A 13,013-nucleotide genomic window follows, 5' to 3' on the forward strand; every position below is an offset into this window, starting at 1 on the left:
TGCATGACATCATATTTAGGTCACACTGTTTTGGCGCCATAAGCCTTACCAGCCCCATATGCGATATGATGACATTGACGTTGTACTGAACCCCGCAAAAATCTAACAAAGATTACACTTATAGCAAGCCCATATTATCGCCATTAATTGGAAGTATGATTACTGATAAGTTCTTGAAAGTGCATTTTTTATATATCATTTATACTACATTTAGCATGAGATTTTACATGTATAGCACCAAACTAATACATAATTTTATTTTTTTTTGTTCACCACTAGTTTTTGTTCCGTCTTAGGGCCAAAGAAGTAAATATGTAGACTTTTAGAAGCAAAACAAATCAACTTGCTGAACTAGAGCATCACCATGGCTCAAAACTGCTATAGTGACATCTCACCACAACCGTTGTCCACTTCTATCATGACCATTAACAATTCGTGTCAGTATCGAATCACAGAGAACAACACAGAAAGTCATAACGATCGTGACCAATCCACACAACACCAGGATAGACCTTGTCCATATGTGACTTGTAGCCCAGGCAACAAACTTACTCTCCACAGCCTTCACAACGGCCGTGGTGAGGCCATGGCGGGCTAGGGCTATAAATAGCCATAGGTTTTACAATGAAGGGAGGATTCTTTTGCCAAATTTCTGAGAGGCGACCATATTTCTGGAGACCCTTGTAGCTCGAGATGAGTTCCATCAAGATTTCAGTAAATTCTGGTGAGTATTCTAAGGAAGATTCAATGTGCATCACTATTGGAGTGCACAGGAAGAGATTCAACATCTTCTTAACGATCTTGGGATCTACTCAACCTCAACCATCAGAGACTATATTGAAGGGAGATAGTCTAGGAATTCTTTTGATTTATTTCCTTTGGATTATTGTTATTAATTGATCAATACTTTTATTTCCATTAGATGACCACAATTCGAGTGGAATTTCATGTAAATTTACCTTGATTGTCACTTGTGATTCTTTACTGACAATTCAATATTCTTTCTAGTATTTTGTGATTCATTGCATGTTTGCTTAATGAAATTTAGTTGATGTGGAGAGGAAGATATGCCCACACATTACAACACCAATGCTCTATTAGATATATGCATGCGCTAAGAGATTAAGCATTCTAGAATTCTGGATTAGGGTTTGATTAGATTTCTGGATTAAGATTTGATTAGCCCTTCTAGTAAAGTTCTTGAACTTAAGACGGACATAGCAGCCTGGGGTGGAAGAGATTCCATTTTAAGTTCCTACTGTTTAGACCTGGTTGCTAAGAGATTGGGACCAGTAGGCCCTTGAACACCTAATGATCCTCAATTGTATTATATTAATTAATTTGTAGAAGTAGAATTATGAAACACTGTAAACGTTTAGGCTATTGATTAAGTAAAAAGAAAGTAATAGAAGTCTCTCACTGTTCCCTGAGGAATAAGACCCTTGTGCTCAACCACGAGGTAGTACTTGACAATCCGTATACTTGCGGTATTGACAAGGTCCCCTTGGGTATATCCCGCAAGTGCACGGGTTTGTCGAAGTAATAATCCCGGATGAGCGGGTATCGAATCCACAGGGAATAGGGAATAAAAATAATTAATTCGATTCTTAGCTATGTGAAAGATCAATGATGATAAGTGTGACAATGATTCAATTCTCAACAATAAAAACAACAAGTAAGAGAGCAAAAGTAAAGAAGGGGGTAAGGCAATCGATAAAGATGAGGTACCCGGATAATGCTCCACCTAGGATAATTGTTTCAAGTGCAAGAACCCTGTATTATGCTTCCTAATCAATGCAATGGTGAGTCATGGAAATCCTTAATTACATAGTCCCAAATCTAAGATCAACTATGCCTAACTCTATACATGTCCCGGAGGAGAGATTAGATAACCTCTCAACCTCGCACTCGCATAGAGTTGCAATGAGCTCTAGGGATTCCAAGTGATAAATCTCTTCCTAATTATAGACCTAACCCTTTGGTCCAGGTGGAAGGTCCCTAACCACGATTAAGCCCTAGATACTAAGATCACCTCAACGCTTCACTCCGTTGCACACGCAACTAAGCCCCAGCGGAAGTTCATCCCTTAGACCATTCACTCTATTGTGGCCGCAAAGAACTCGAGGAACGGAGATAGAATCTATCATGTCGGAGGGGAAAGGGGACGCTCTTGTACTTCTCGACTCACCCTCTCAACCCTCTCCAACCTAGCTTTGTCTAACGCTCGTGGTGTGTCACTCACTCACAAGGTTACCAACGAGAACTCTCAACCCTAGTGTCACTCTAGGGGAAATATTCATACAATCAAGCATTCAAGGTTGGAACTCACAATAAACATCAATTAATTGAAAGCATAATAAAGAGATTCAATGAAACGAATACATCCTAGGGTTCACAAATACCCAAGTACCCACTAGGGGTTTAGCTCTCCATGGAGCTAAGTACAATCAAAGAAATAGAATGTAAAAGCAATGAATCCATAAAGAAACCCCCTCGATAGTCGTGTCGATGGTCTTGTGGAAAGTCCTCTACTCGTCGTCCAAGGATTCCCTCATCCGGTATAGGATACGCCTTGAAGGAAGCTCCCCTACCAACCTTCTTCCTAAGGAATGATGATGTCGGAGCCGTAGAACCTCTCCAAAACCTTGGCCAATACCCCTCAAAACCCTAGCCGAAGCCCTCTCTCAAGTTGGGGAAAAGATGGAGAAAAGAATAGTAAAATCGGGGTTGATTCGGCTTTAAATAGGGCTGGAATCGGGTGACTACACGGGCGTGGATGCTTCACGCGCCCATGCGGAATTTCTACACGGGCGTGGATAATTTCCACACGCCTGTGTGGATTCTCTGAACTCCTGTTTTCTCGGCCGGCTGTGAACAATGCTGCTACAGTACTTGCTACCTTGTTGCTACAGTGCTCTACTACAGTATCCGGCCTGAATAGCTTCCCGAATCCATACTTTCATCGGAGTAACGCAAACGGGCACACGTTCACGTCGTGGATCACTTGCTTCTTCAATGATAGGCAAGTTGGTGGAGCTCTTGTTCTATGTGCATAAGTCGGAATGTTCGAGTGTGACTGCCTTTATGCCCCTCCAAATGGATGTGCCAAACTCGAATATGAGGAGGTTGGCACACACTCTAGCATCTCACATCCGACCTATGTCTTCGCGTTTGAACATCAGCAAGATTTCCTCCAAAATCGGTGCATTGTGATCCACATTGGCTTCTTTCCTTCATACTCGGCCTCACAACCCTACCTGCACGAAAGTAACATAAAAACACACATATTAGTGTAAAAACCTGAGAAAAGTAATGCTCAACATAAGGAATGAACGCTTCGCATTCATATCGCACAAGCACTTATCAGGTATATACAAACTTAACCCTACCATCTATCAGCCACTTTTACCAGAATAGCAAGCACATTATGGAGACAAACATCATGAAATCTATGCTTAACCAAATCTCTCTTTTCAAGTACTCCTTCCATTTGTTTCATCCCAGTCTCTATCTACTAGTAATCAATTATATGGTAGAGATCTTTATATCCGATCTTTGTGAGGTACGATCGGTGAGCTATAGAGGACGAGAAGAGAAACACCACTGATGGCGATATCCTGGTGATTGGTTTCCATGCTAAGATCCATGAAAGGACGATCATAATCTCTATCCTATGGCAATCCATCTGCGGTAACTCAAATCCTCACTCCAATCCCTCACCATTGTCCTCCTTCATGGTCAAAAAACTTATGATTTCTTATATGCTCTAAACTTGGGCCCTCCAAATAATTGTGTTTTTTGTAGTTTTGAAAGGGAGACTAATGATCACTTATTTCACTTATCCCATAAAATTCAAGTTATTTGGACAACAGTGGAAAGATTGATTAACAAGATTATCCCTCTGGATTCTTATCTTGTGGAAGGTCTTTGGCTTGATTTCAACTACCCAGATAACAATATTTATGTAGCCTCTATTATTGGTAATGTCACTTGGTTTACTTAGAAGGCAAAATGTGATATCATTTTTAGAGGCAAAAATCCAAATTTCAATTTGATTGCAAAGGTGGTTGTTGACCATGTAAAATATTTTTACGTGGCCTCTAATGTTTACAAAGAGCATTCCTTTTTCATTTGGAATAAACAAGCTATTGGCACAGTTGGAGTCTTCACAGATTTTTATTGAAACAACACCACAGGTAATGGGGGTATAGGCTTTGCATCATCGATTCTTGTGCTAAAATTTTATTTGTAGGCCTATCTTCAATTTTGGTGAACTCCAAGATTGAAGCTGATGGAGGAGCAATGCTTACTGCTTTAAAGCAAGTCATGGATATGAACCAAAATTGAAAACATATTTACATCAATAAGGCTGAAGTTTGGAGGATAATTCAAGGACTGGAGGATGTTACTATGTGGCGATCCTCTCAGGTGTTCAAAGACCTTCATAATTATCTGGCTATGTTTCATGAGCCAGTTGTGGACCTCATTCTTGGGAGATGGAACAAAATCGCTTCTAGCCTGGCCATGCAAGGATTACATGTATCCCAACTGTCTTTATTTCATCAAGGCATGGAATTACCTAGATGGTTGATGAGAATTGTTGGATCCACCTTTTATATATTATTTCTAGTTTCAGTTGAGTAGTGTTCTAGTTTTTATTTGGTTGCTTAGTTCTTGTTTAGCTTTTGTTTTCTTTGTTGTTGTTTCTCTATTTTATTCCCCTTGTTGGTTTTTCTTTTAATAAATAACTACTTGGTAGCTCTTTTCTAAAAAAAACCCAATAGAAGAATTTCATTAAAGTGGAATAATTTAAGAATTACAATCCCTTTGATAATAAGGAAAATAGGAACACAATATCTCTCTTATATTAGGAGATACACCAAGTCTTTATATTTATTCCTCGCCCACTTTTCTCACTCTCACTGAATTCATCTTTCACTTGTATGGTTAAATGGCTCTATCTATAGGCATGAGGGAGACTTCACCTATAAAAGAATTCATCAACCATAGTCACAATGTTTGAAACTTTTCCCACCCATTATTTCACTAACCATAACCACTAATTTTGACTCAATTATTATTTGCTACAAAAAGCATCCAGATGCAATTCAACATCTTCTTTTGTGACCTAGCAAGATGGAAATGAGATAATGGTGTTGTTATGTTTTTTTTAAGAACTTCTCAACCAGAGAAGCCAAATTTATTAAAATGAAAAGGGACCAAGGAAATTACAAAAACACTAAGGGTGTGTTTGATGAGTAATTAAGTATAGCACAAGCGGTACAGAAGAAAACAAGTAGTTGTGGTACAGCACAACTACTTGTCTTGTACCTTGTTTGATATTTTATGGACAACACAAAAATTTTTGTATTGTTATTTGTTTGATTTTTACAAGTACTGGACAAATTATTGTAAAATTACTTCTGATACACTTCATACTGTCTTATGTTTGTTTTACAATTTCACAAGTAAATTTCAATACTAACCTAAGTAAATTTTGTATAATTAATCAACTTATTAAATCAAAATTGTATTTTTTGTAATTTTCGAAGTATAGGAAAAAATATTTTATTACTAAAAAATACATGATAAATTCGATTAATATGTCAATCCACTAAACAATAAAATTTGTTACTCTATAATCTTATTAAATATACTACAATCTATAATCCATATAAACTAATTTATAATTAATAATCTTATTAAATCATAATTATATTTTTATATTATATACACTAATTTAAAGAAAATAAGGTTTCAAAATATTAATTTTAACATTGTTTTTACTATATAAACAAATTTACAAAATGTCAAGAGATTAAACAGTAAAATTTGTAAATATGATTTTCTAAAATTATAAATTTTTAATATCATATGTACTAATTTGTAAAAAATTTTGAGCTGCCAACCAATAGACTTTAAATATAAAAATTAATTTGTAAGATATCATAAATTTTCATAAATATTTTTATTAAAAATAGAATTGTTTTATATTATGTGCATCAACATGAAAAATATATATTATACAATTTAAATTTTCAATTTTTTGATAGAAATATAAAAACAAATTATGTTAAGTTTCATGATTTAAAATTTTAATTTTAAGATACCAATCAAGATAATTCTCACTTTTATTTAAATTATATAGAAATCAAATATGAATTTAGATAAAAATACATCCCTATTGTATTAAAAAATTATATATTATTCAAATTAAAATGAAAACACAAATACATCAAGAAACTATAATATATGGCAAAATAATTATAAATCAATCATACATATAATTAAACCTATAATCTCAACAACGCGTATCTTTTTAGCGTGAATTCTTAATCAATCTCTTTTTTGGGAGAGTCCCTGGAAACCCTAAAATTTTAAAGAGATCCTAAAATTTTAGAGAGACGAGGAAGCAAAAAAAAAATAAGAAGAAGGGAAAATAGGAGAAAAAGAAGAGGAAAGGGAGGTCGAGGAAGTGGGAGATCAGACTATGAAAATGAGAAAAGGTGTTGGCGAAGGAAGAGAAGGAGGTGCAAGATCGGGGACAAGCGTCGTGGATGTGGAATACATGACTGTAATTTTTAATGTTTATTAAGGGTAGTCTAGTCTTTTAGTTGTGCTATACTATGATAAGGTACAAAAATTTGGCCTACTTGTGCTGTAATCTGACTATGTCTTGTGCTATACTCCCAACCTTTTTACAAATCAAACGAGGGGCAAGAGAAGTTATGTTGTCCTGTACCTCAAAATTTTGCATATCAAATGGACCCTAAGAGAACAAAGTAAATAAAACTACTAGAAAGTAAAACCATTATCAGCGAAAGATCGCATTATCCAATATGGAAGATTTTTCCAAAGAGAAACGGGTTAAGGTGCCGGTGCTTAAAGCCAATGGAGGCTAGATTGACTGCAGGAATTTCCTAAGAGAATGGAATGAGATATATGCGGGGGTGATAGCACATGTCCATTAAGAATTTTAAATTATTGATTTGAGGCCGAAAACACCAAAAGGTGATGTGATTAGAGCTCCGGATGAACTCTAAAATTACGTGATGAGCGCAGAAAATGTGTTTGACTAGAATATGCAAATCAATCGCAGTTTGAAAAGCTACTTCAAGGGCCAGAATTTCATCCGAGGAGATGTCATACATGTGCTGAGAAGCACAACCTGCAAGAGAGATCATATAGTTGGCATTGGAAAAGAAGAATCCAACCGATCTTACCTGTGTGCTGTGGTTTGAAGATGCATAAATGAAGAGGAAGTAGCCATCAGCACTAGAGAAATTGTTTAAAATTAATTTTCTGCCAAGAGGGTCCTTAGTACTGATAGAAAAATCATGAACATGAGCAGCGGCTTTGCTCACGATTGTAGAATAATTGGGACGAAGGTTTTTATATATTGCATTGCACTGGAAAATCCATATGAACCAAGCACCTACAGCAATTGTTGCTAAAGTGTGCATGGAATGACCGAACTCAATAATCTAGGCCTCGGAAGAAAAGCCATTAGTGAATGATATATACATGTTTATCTTGGAATTGAACTGTTCCCAGACCTCATGAATCCTAACGCATTGACCCAATAAATGGTCAATGGTTAATCGATGAAGCCCACAAAAAATGCAAGGATTATCCGGACTGAGGTGAATGCAATGAGGAAAGGCAGAAGTGGATAGACGGCCTCTAAGACATATCCAAATGAAATGATTTAATCTAGGGGTGACTGGGATATGCCAGAGAATTTGCCACCCAACCCATCTTTCATAAGGAGAGTTCTAACTGTTTAAGAAGTGGTAAACTACTGAACATATTTTAGGACAAGAAGATTTAGGTATCCAAATCCAATGATTATCCGAATTATGATCAATTGAAGCTAGATTCTTGTCTAAATGATCAGTAGAATTACCACAAAGAAGGTTAAGGCCCTGATGATCCCACTGATCATCTTGCACAAGCTCAGAGAGATGAATTAGATCAAGATTGACATTCATATTAATGTACGTGCATTTGAGGGCAACAGGTATGTCAAAATACCAATGGTCCCAAAGGAAGGATGTACCAGCAGGATTAACTGACTTAATTTTACAATAATGCTTAATAAAGGCTACAGTGTTACATAAACCATGGAAAAACTAGGAGCATTTAGCAGGCACAAGATCATGCCAAAAGTTAATTTCCCCGTATTTATCATTCAGAATTTTCACCCACAAAGTATCATGATTGTTTAAATAATTAAAAATATCTTTGGACATTTCAGAATGTTTGGCAAGAGCAAGATTTCTAATACCTAAGCCCCCCTTAGACTTACCTTCAGTTAAAATGTTCCAACTCACATTGTGGATGCCCGTTCCATTGCGATTCCTACTCCAAAAAAAAATTTCTAACAGCTTTGGAGATCTCAGACAAGATTAAATCAGGAATGGGATAGAGTGAAAGAGTATAGACTAGAATAGAGAGAATGACTGAATTAATCAAGATTTCTTTAACGGCAGGGGTAAGATAAAATTTGGCCCATCTATTAGAAATTCTTCTGCCTTTTTCCACCATGGACTGGAAGGTTTGAGAGGCAATCCTCTTGGGAGAAATTAACACTCCTAAATACTTAAAAGGAAAAAAAGCTTGGCTAAGATTCAGAATAGAACAAATTCTTTTTAAAACATGTTTGTTGAACCAGGACGGGAAAAAAAACTTGAGATTTGGAATAGTTGGGACATTGACTAGTAATATTAGAATAAAAGGATAAATAGAGATGAATATTTCTAGCCACCTTATGAGAGGCCTGAGTGATTAAAATCAAATCATCTGCATACATAAGATGGTTAAAATTGTGATACAAATTTTTGTTTAAACCATGGATAAGATTATTTTTGAAGACTAAAATTAAGCATAGTAGTGAGGGTTTGGGAAACAAGAACAAATAAGTAAGAAGAAATGGGGTCACCCTAACGAACTCCACAGGAGGAAGAGAACCATGGAGTAGGGCTACCATTAACTAGCAAAGCAAAAGAACAAGATTGGAGACAAGAAGAGATCTAAGAAATCCAAAGACATGGAAAATTCATTTTGGCGAGAATGGCAAGAATTGCACTCCAATTAAGGGTATCGTATGCCTTTTCAATATCTAGTTTGATAATCATCCTAGGTGAGCTATGGGTATCATTTTTAATAGAATGGGCAACCTCTTGCACAGTAATTATGTTATCTAAAGAACAATGATTAGCCACAAAACCCACTTGTTCCCGACCAATAAGGATTGGAATAACTTTTTTTAACCTGTTGGCAAGAAGTTTCGAAATTATTTTAAAACAAACATTGCACAAAGAGATCGAACAAAAATCAGAAACAAGTTTAGGATTATCTTTTTTAGGGATGAGGGTGATAAAAGTTTTACCCCAGGAGGAAGGCATAAAGTAGGTTTAAAAAAAAATGTTGGATAGCTGTAAAAAGATGATTATCGATAATAGGCTAAAAGGTTCTATAAAATTCAACATTAAAACCACCAGGACCAGGGGACTTAACTAGGGAGAGGTCAAGGAGAGTTAGATATACTTCCTCCATGGTAACATCACCAATAAGTTGAGCATTATCTGAGTCTGAAAACCTTGGGAGATCAGGAGGAAGAGTTTTAGCAATGTTTGTGAAAGTGTTGGAAAGACCATTCCAAAGATTTTGGTAGAAATTCATGAATGCTTGATCAATGCCGGAAGGGTCATGAAAACCATTGTTGTACATAAAAATTACATTATTATCACCATGCATTTAGCTAATGATCCATCATTAATCATGCATTTTTTTTAGTCCTTGTAATGATTTCCCCTTCTTTTTTGTTCAAACTACTCCTTTTAGTTGTTTTGATTGTAGAAAGCAGGAGCTGACCGAGAAATTATGGAGACTGAGGATCAGCCTTCCTGAAGATACAAAACTTGCCTGTGGTCAACGAAAAGTACATGTGGTCTGTAAAGCTAACTAGGGCCTAGCTCCTGTTACTGGCTATAAGAAGGCAACATGAAAGGGCTTTTAGGATGGAAAGAAGAAGAAGGGGACAGGGAAATGGCGGCTAGAGAAAAAAAAAAAAAAGAAGTTCTGTAGGCTTTGAAAGAGGCCGAAGAAGGAGAAGAGAGCTGGAGAATTAAAGATCACATCCTTGTGGACATCAGAGGGAGTCTTTCAATCCCTGTTGTGTTGCCTCTCTGCATAACATTTTTTTTCCTACTTTCCCTTGTAACTAAGACATGGAAGTGTAAAACTTTTCTTTAGGTTTGGGATTAGCCCAAAGTAATAATTGTTTGATGTGTTGTTAATTTTGTATGGATCTTTTGTGCTTATAGGTAGATTTCTTTGAGTTGGCTTTTGATTTAAGTAATATAGCATGTGAATGTGAAAACATTACTTGCTTTATCTTAAGGGCCAAGGTTAATTGAAAGACCAATCAAAGTCTTGGAACCTCTTAAGCCACCCTAAATTTACTGAGAGGTTATTCTTGAGGGTTGGTTCATCACTTAATCACTGATATTATTTGGGTTTTGAAAGGATTCATCTACCACGAAAGTAGGAGAGGGCCTAATCAAGATCAACTTGTTATCTCTTGAAAGAGAGTGACAAATAGCTAAGGATTAATACCCTTCAATTGATCTACCCAAACTAAGTTTAGATCTAAAACACATCACTCATTTGCTCTTTGTGGTGAGTTCCCAAGCCTAAGTTCTTCCAAATTTGAATCAAGATCCACATCCCTACATCTCAGTATTCTTGTTTGTGTATTTTCAGCTACCCTGTTGTTTCTATTCTCCATCTTTTTTTTATTGTCTAGATAACCCATTGTTGCAATAGATTGCTAATCATATTTGGTCCTCGTGGGATCGATATTTAATAACTACTTGGCAAAGTCGTGTGCTTGCAATTTGAAAGGAATACAACCTTCAGTTTGTATGCATAGATTTTATTTGAATCTAATTACAAACCTTCTATTGAGCACCGAAGAAGATTAAACCCCAATATGAAAGAAGTCCTTAGGAAGAAAGTGCTCAAATTGCTTGATACCGGTGTGATTTACCTAATCTTCAATAGTGAATGGGTTAATCTGGTACAAGTAGTTCCAAAAAAAGGAGGCATGACCATTGTGAAGAATGAAAATGATGAATTAATCCCAACTAGAATGGTCATGGGTTGGAGGATGTGCATTGATTATAGGAAATTAAACAAGGCAACAAGGAAAGACCACTACCAACTCCCTTTTATAGATCAAATGCTAGAACATTGGCTAAACACTCCCATTTTTGCTACTTAGATGGATTTTTTGGTTTTTACCAAATCCCTATTTATCCTAGTGACCAACACAAGACCACATTCACTTGTCCCTATGGCAGTTTTGCCTATAGGAGGATGTCATTTGGTCTTTGTAATGCTCCCACCACCTTTCAAAGTTGCATGACAACCATTTTCTTAGATTTTATAGAAAACATCATAGAGATTTTTATGGATGATTTTTTGGTGTATGGCACAACCTTTGATGAATTCTTAGCTAACTTGTCTATGGTGCTATACAGGTGTCAAGAAATGAATCTATTCTTAATTGGGAGAAGTACCATTTTATAGTACATGATGGCATTGTGCTAGGACATGTGGTGTCTAAGCGTGGAATTGAAGTTGACAAAGAAAATGTGGAATTCATAGAGAAAATGCAGCAACCTACTTCAGTTAAATTAGTCCATAGTTTCCGAGGACATGCGGGATTCTATCGACGCTTTATAAAGGATTTCTCAAAAATTGCAAAACCTTTAACTAATTTGTTGGCTAATGATATTCCTCTTGATTTCAATCATGATTGTTTGGATGCATTCTGCAGGCTGAAAAAGGCATTGATCACTGCACCAATAATTTAGCCGCCTGATTGGGAGTTGCCATTCGAAGTCATGTGCAATGCAAGTGACTATGTGGTAGGTGCTATGCTTGGGCAGTGGAAGGAAAAGAGATTAAGTGCAATCTATTATGCAAGAAAGGCGTTTGATGAAACCCCAAGTTAATTATGCCACTGGAAAAAAACGAACTCCTCGCAATTGTTTTTGACTTTGATAAATTCAGTACCTACCTTATTAACTCCAAAGTAATAGTGTACACCGACCATGCTACGATTACATATCTTTTAAGGAAGAAGGATGCAAAACCGAGATTAATTAGATGGATTCTCCTCCTTCAACTTTGAGATTCGAGATAAAAAAATGTACAGAAAATGTAGTAGCCAACCATCTCTCAAGATTGCATCAAGATATGAATAAGAATGGGAAAAAGGAGCTGATAATTGAAGCTCCATGGTATGTAGATTTTGTGAACTACCTGGCTTGTTGGAATTTTGCTACCAGATCTGAAATTTCAGCAAAAGAAAAAGTTTTTTGCAAATTTGAAACATTATTTTTGGGATGAACCATTCCTCTACAAGTGATGTGTTGATGGAATACTTCGAAGATGTATCCCTGAAGATGAAGCAGAAAATGTCCTATTTCATTGTTATTCTTCAGCTTATGGTGGTCACTCTAGTTCTTCAAAAACTGCAGTCAAAATGCTTCAAGCTGGGTTTTATTGGCCAACACTTTTCAAAGATGTGAGGAGATATGTGCTTGCTTGTGACCGCTGTCAAAGAACCAGGAACATCTCATGGAGACATGAAATGCCTCTTAATTACATCCTTGAAGTGGAAATCTTTGATGTTTGGGAAATAGATTACATGGGCCATTTCCATCTTCATGTAACAATAGATATATCCTTGTGGCTGTGGATTACGTCTCCAAATGGTTTAAAGCTCTTCCATCCCCAACAAATGATGCCTGGACAATAATTAAACTCTTCAAATGGGTTATTTTTCCAAGGTTCAGAGTTCCTAGGGTTGTTATAAGCAACAGGGGATCACACTACATTGAACGGCAATTTGAGACCCTACTTAAGAAGTATGGTGTGACACACAAGATCGCCACATGGTACCACCCTCAAACAAGTGGGCAGACTAAAATTTCAAATCA

Source organism: Dioscorea cayenensis, chromosome 18 (assembly GCF_009730915.1).
Source record: "Dioscorea cayenensis subsp. rotundata cultivar TDr96_F1 chromosome 18, TDr96_F1_v2_PseudoChromosome.rev07_lg8_w22 25.fasta, whole genome shotgun sequence".
In the NCBI taxonomy this organism is placed as follows: domain Eukaryota; kingdom Viridiplantae; phylum Streptophyta; class Magnoliopsida; order Dioscoreales; family Dioscoreaceae; genus Dioscorea; species Dioscorea cayenensis.